Raw genomic sequence first — 6,843 nt, 5'->3', positions numbered from 1 at the left:
TGAAAACTTTCTTGAAGTCTTCATGGATGACTTCTCTGTGGTGGGAGATTCATTCGATGAATGTTTAGACCATCTTGATCGGGTGCTACAAAGGTGTGAGGAGACAAACCTCGTGCTCAACTGGGAGAAGTGTCATTTTATGGTAAAGGAGGGAATTGTCCTTGGCCATAAGATTTCCGAAAGAGGGATTGAGGTTGATCAAGCCAAAATCGATGGGATTTCACAATTTCCTCCACCCATTTCAGTAAAAGGAGTTCGGAATTTCTTGGGACACGCCAGATTCTATAGAAGATTTATCAAAGACTTCTCCAAAATTGCAAACCCAATATGCAAACTCTTGAAAAAAGAGTCCAAATTCAATTTTGATGAGAAGCGCATTAAGGCTTTCGATGAGTTGAAGCTGAAGTTAACCTCTGCACCTATTGTTGTGTCCCCGGATTGGTCACTGCCCTTTGAATTAATGTGTGACGCCAGTGGTCTTGCAATTGGTGTTGTGCTTGGTCAGCGGCTCAACAAATTCTTGCACCCAATTTATTATGCCAGCAAAACACTGAATGGAGCTCAATTGAACTATACAGTAACGGAGCTGGAATTACTTGTTATTGTTTATGCCTTTGAAAAGTTTCGGGCTTATTTGGGTGCCAAGGTAGTGGTTCACACTGACCATGCTGCCTTGCGCTACTTGATGGATAAAAAGGATGCTAAGCCTCGGTTGATAAGATGGGTGTTGTTGCTACAGGAATTCGACTTTGAAGTCAAAGACCGAAAAGGGTCAAAAAATCAAGTAGCTGACTATCTCTCCAGATTGGAAGCACCGGGGAAACCGATTGATGTGCTGGATATTGATGACACTTTTTCGGATGAAAAAGTCTTGGTCATCTCCAATGATGTGGCACCATGGTATGCCGATATTGCCAATTATTTGGTAACTGGCATCATTCCTGAAGAGTTGAAGGCATATCAAAAGAAGAAATTCTTAAGAGATTGCCGACAGTATTATTGGGATGAGCCTTACTTATTCAGGACTTGTGCTTACAATATGATCAGAAGCTGTGTGGCTGAATCTGAGGTGATGGATATATTGAAGACGTGCCATGATTCTCCGGTTGGTCAGCATCACAGTGGAAATAGAACCGCAGCCAAGGTGCTAGAGTGTGGCTACTACTGGCCATCCATTTATCGTGATGCAAATATGTTGGCACGTTCTTGTGATAAATGCCAACGCCAGGGCACAATAGGTCGGAGGCATGAAACTTCGATGAATTTTGTTCTTGAGGTGGAGCTCTTTGATGTATGGGGGATTGATTTTATAGGGCCCTTCGTGAGCTCCTATGGCCTGAAATACATTCTTGTTGCGGTGGACTATGTCTCCAAATAGGTGGAGGCGGTGGCCTTACCTAACAATGATGGTAGGAAAGTCAATGCCTTTCTAAAAAACAACATCTTTACTAGATTTGACACTTCTAGAGCTATTATTAGTGATGGTGGCTCTCATTTCTGCAACAAACCATTTGCTGATCTTCTTGAAAAATATGGCGTGCATCACAGGGTTGCCACTCCATATCATCCTCAGACGAGTGGTCAGGTTGAGGTCTCAAACAGAGAGATAAAAAGCATCTTGGCGAAGACAGTCAATGTGAATCGAACTGACTGGTCCAAAAAGTTGAATGATGCACTATGGGCGTATCGCACGGCGTTCAAAACGCCTATTGGGACTTCACCGTATAAGTTGGTATTTGGGAAGGCATGTCATTTGCCTATTGAGCTTGAGCATAAAGCCATTTGGGCATTGAAAAAGCTGAATATGGATTGGCATGAAGCAACAAAGCTGAGGTTGTTTCAAATCACCGAGATGGATGAATTTAGGTACAATGCCTATGAAAGTGCAGCACTGTACAAGGAAAAGATGAAATACTATCATGACTCGAAGATCCTAAAAAGGGATTTTCAGCCAAAGGACTTGGTATTGTTGTACAATTCACGCCTAAAGTTCTTCCCGGGCAAGTTAAAGTCTCGGTGGTCTGCTCCTTTTGAAATCGCAAATGTTTCCCCAAATGGAAGCGTCATTGAGGTGAAATCCGAGGATGGCACTCAGACTCTTAAGGTGAATGCACAAAGAGTGAAGCATTACCATTGGTGTATTGATGATGGTAAGGTCGTTGATAGGTATCATTTGATATACGGTTCCTGAACTCAAAAATGAGGTATCACGTCGAGCTGTGACGTTAAACCAAGCGCTGTGTGGGAGGCAACCCACATTTACCGCTTTGTAAGTAGTTTAAATTTTGTATTTCCTTTGTTTTCTTTTGTGTTTTTGATGTGCTAATGTGGTAGGATTTTGCGAACTGAAGAGGCCAAATAACTGCTAAGTTTTCCCAGAAGAGACGCTCCACGTTACGGCCCGTAACTCATGTTACGGTTCGTATCATGGAGCGTAACAAGCGAAAAGAAAATCAAAAATCACTGAAGGATGGAGGAAGAGTGATACGGTATGAGTTACGTACCGTCGTACATGTTACGGACCGTAGCACATGATCGTAACTTTGACAAAAATCTGGGCATTCACTGGAAATTTTGCACCCGTTACGCCAGGTAATACGGACCGTAACACGAGTTACGGTCCGTCGGCTGTAGTGCCATGTCATTAATGAAAAAGGAAAACGGTGTCGTGTGGTTGACCGTAACACGTGATACGTCTCGTATCTCATGTTACGGTCCGTAACATGGAACGTAATGGTTGGGCATGTTTAAAACATGACCCGACGGTTACAATTTTTTTTTTTAAAAAAGGGAACCGATGCCTTTAAACGTTTTAACTCCCTCTCCCTCATAACTCCCCTCTTCTTTTCTTTATCTCCCCCTCTCTTCATCTCCCACTCTCCCTTATCTTTCTTACACCATATTTGCTGTGTTATTGTTCAAAATCCCTTCTTTACATTTCGAGTTTCGTCAACTCATCGCCAACGATCAGGTATAACCATGTCTTGACTCTCTTTCTTCTTTTATCGACCCAATTGCTATGATCTTCATGAGTAAATTCGTATGATATGCTTTGAAATTAGTGTGTTGATTGTGTTGAATAAGTTTAAATTCCCATTGAATAATTACGCGGGATTTAACAATGGTTGGGGGTTGGGATTGGTATGTTTGCTGTTTGAGAGACTCGTGGGCACAAGCACATTGTTTCCCACTGAGTCGGAGGGCATTCCGATTGAAGGTTTCATCCGTGAAATTCCTAAATTGGTTTGCCCACTAACTGTTCGATAAAATGTTCCAATGAAAACTTTGGTAAAACCGGGTGAAGTCTGAGTAACCCGAGGTATGTGAGGGAATAAAATGATGTCTTACACAATACCCAAGGAGTACAAAGTCAAAAATCTTAGCCTCGTGCTAAGACGAGAAAATTTGGTCGAGTATTGCATTTGTTGATTGTTTGCCCGTCATGCAGTGTTCCGAGCCGTAACCTGTGTTACGGACCATAACATCCATCGTAACACTGATGATTTCTATGAAAACTTTCTGGAAATTTGGGTGGTGTTACGGACCGTTACACGGTTTACGGACCGTAACACCAAATCGTAACATCAATGATTTCCATGAAAACTTTCTGGAAATTTGGGTGACGTTACGGTCAGGTGTTATGGACCGTAACACATGTGACGGTCCGTAACAGCGTACCGTAACATCTATGATTTCCAGAAAACTTTCTGGAAATTTTGGTTACGTTACGGTTCAATGTTACGGACCGTAACGTGTATGACAGTCCGTCGAATGTGTTACGTTCCCTGTGTTAGAAATGAACAAATTGACTTTCGGTTGGAAGATACGACCCGTAACACCATCGACGGTCCGTCGACTGTGTTACGGTGCCTGAGCTAATTGAAGTCATAACTTGAACCAATAAACTGTATAATTGAACAACTTCTTGTGTATCATATCTAACTTTACCTTTCACAGGTATGGGTAACCCACAACAAGCAAAGAAGGTTTCACCCAAGGTTGCGGGAAAAGGAAATGGTCGTGGTGCAAGCAAACTAACCTTACGGCTGCGCGACAACGATCTAATCAAAGACATTAGGGCTACAAAGCGGCCAGTCGCACCCAGCAGGCAAGCCCCACCATCCGAAAGTTCCTCCTCGTCTGATGAGAAGAGTTCGTCTAGTTCGTCGAGCTAGAGTGAACCCAGGCAGGTTGTCACACCACCACACCGACCTCAACCACCCATTAGACAGCCTACTGCGGAGGAACGCGCAAAAGAGCGCGAGCAGGAAAGGAGAGAAACTGACATTCGGATGAGGGATATGTATGAGCAGGACCTCCGGTTTTCTATGGAGGGATCTAAAGACTTGTACAATAAAGGGTGTGAGCTGGCAAAGAATGAGGGGCAGGATCCAAAGCGGAGTATTTTCGAGGAGAGGAACGTCAATTTCGATGGTCTCGATGGTTATCTAGGCATTCGTGACACTATCCACTTCCATAAGTTAGAGTTTTTGAAAAACTCTATGGGGTCTTACATCCCGGCTCTTGTTCGGGAATTCTACGCTTCTTATGGGGCTGCTGTATTCAAAGCACTGAAAAAAGGGTAGCGCGCAACTCAAGTGCCGGCCATGACCAAGGTGGTAGTGCGGAAAAAGAAGATCGATATCTCTCCGACAGCCATCAATAAAATACTATTTGGGGAAGATTATATAGAGCCTACAGCAGCGGAAGAAGGGGAGTTTGCCTACAAAATTGAACAGAAAGATACATCTCCATCAGAAAATGGGTGTCCTCAGTGATTGCACGGACGGCAGATCCCGAATGGGCAATAGTGCCAAAGTTGACAGCCGCTATGCGGATTTGGAAAAACACCCTTACCCCAGAGGAAAAGTTTTGGTGGTAGATTGTTCTGTTTCGCATCCGTCCTACCCAGACAGATAATTATTTGACTCCGGACAGAGCTGTTCTTGTGGCTGCCATTATGTCGAGGTATAAGATCAACTTTGAAAGACTAGTAGCAGCAGATCTCTGGGAGAGAGCCACCCAACCAGCCACTTCCCTCATTCATACATGTTTGCTGACTCTCTTATGCTTGCGCGAGGCACTAGAACCCCTCCCCCTTATCGATCACAGTGTGATCGCCAGGAGTATCTACGACATCACAAAGGGGAGAGATGATATGTTGAGCCAGGGTTCAATGCCATTTGCCTCGTCTTCTGATGTGCCGGAGGGGCCAACGGGATCAGATGTTTTACCCTTGGATATCATGGGTGCTGAGAAAACTGCCGCGGGTCAGCCCGCAGATTCTGAGGCTCCACCTGCTGATTATGCTACACAGCCCATGACAGCTCCAGCCGCACCTACTTCGGGGGGTCCTACCTCTTCCACTAGAGCAAACCCAGCACCGGCACAACCCATACCGGGAGTCCCACCCGAGCTTGCAAGAAAGATGATGTTCAACCGGGAGAATTTTGGGGCAGTGGTCCTGCAAGCAGATCGAACAGATAGGCAGGTCAAGCAGCTCATGACTGAGCTGAAATTGTACACTATAAGAGCTATTGATGCAGCGTTGCGGCCAATAAACGAACAAATGGCTGATGACCACCTACAGATCCACTCCAGGATAGATGGTATTGAGAGCAGAATGACAGAGCTGACTAGGACACACCCCGCTGCGGAATTGAGCCCTGTTCGGAGTGAGTTGCGGATATTAAAAGATGATGTGCAGAAGTTGAAGGCACAGAAAGTGGCTGTTGTGACGGACCAGCTTCTGAAGGTACACACAGAATTGGTACAGAGCTTATACCAGCCGGTTCAGAGTTTTCTTGGGGATGATGACATCGAGGACACGGTTGAGGAGGAGCACGACGAGGAGTTGGAAGAGGATGCCCACTCTTTGGCTAAAGGGAAGCGCAGGAGAGCCTCGCCAGATGATGAAAACCTCGAGCCCATTCTCCAGAGTCTTGATCCATTTGCTTTGTTGCACCCACAAAATGAGGAGGAGGAGCGGCGTACTTTGAAGAAGATCCGACATGAGTCCCGGCTGAGTTCTGATACCACTGGAGCTACTTCTAGCTCATCCCATCCCATTGAGCCGGGTCACCATACTTCTCCCCCACCCACTGCGACTGGGACTTCTAGTGTTGGCCAGCCTGACACCACCATTGCTCCACCTCATGATGCTACTGCAGATCCGAGCGCCTAGTGCGCTCCAGGGAGGCCCTCCGTTCTTTTGATGAATTATAACGATGCCTTGAGGGAAATGCATGTTTCTAAGTTGGGGGTGTGGGTAATTGCTGTTTTTGTTGGGATTGTTGGTATTTTTTTGGTATATTGGATATTGTGTTTTTGTTTTGGGTGGGTATTTTATCCCAAATTGTGATAGTAATTATGTGTTTAGGACAATTGCTATTATTGTTGTTTTTGTTGCTATTGTTTTTATTATTAAGTATGTGTTAGGACCCTCTTCGGCTGTTCTTTGCCATATGTTCTTTTCCCGAAGAATGTTATTTTTATGTTGAACCTGGAATGTTCAGGATGTTTAGTTAAGAAAAAAGTAATGATGACTTAAGTGGTGGCGGTCTGTGTTTCTAGCATGTATAAGAATTGTCTTTATAAGTCAATGATATCCCTCCGAAAAAAATAATTTGTGATGTGCATCAAGATTGAGTTGTTGATATTGACATGTATGGTTGTTTTAATGACATTGCAAATAAAGGGTGTTCATGCATGTGAAATCTTCAAACGAAAGTGAAGTTAGAGTATTTAAACAATCCTTATGCCATTGTGTTGTGAGTTCTTAGTTTCTATTTGCATATGATGCTTGTAATCTAGAACTTGCCCGGTTGGTCATGCGTGAATTCT

Source organism: Lycium barbarum, chromosome 4 (genome assembly GCF_019175385.1).
Source record: "Lycium barbarum isolate Lr01 chromosome 4, ASM1917538v2, whole genome shotgun sequence".
NCBI classification, from domain to species: Eukaryota; Viridiplantae; Streptophyta; class Magnoliopsida; order Solanales; family Solanaceae; genus Lycium; species Lycium barbarum.
This window is presented reverse-complemented; position numbering follows the sequence as displayed.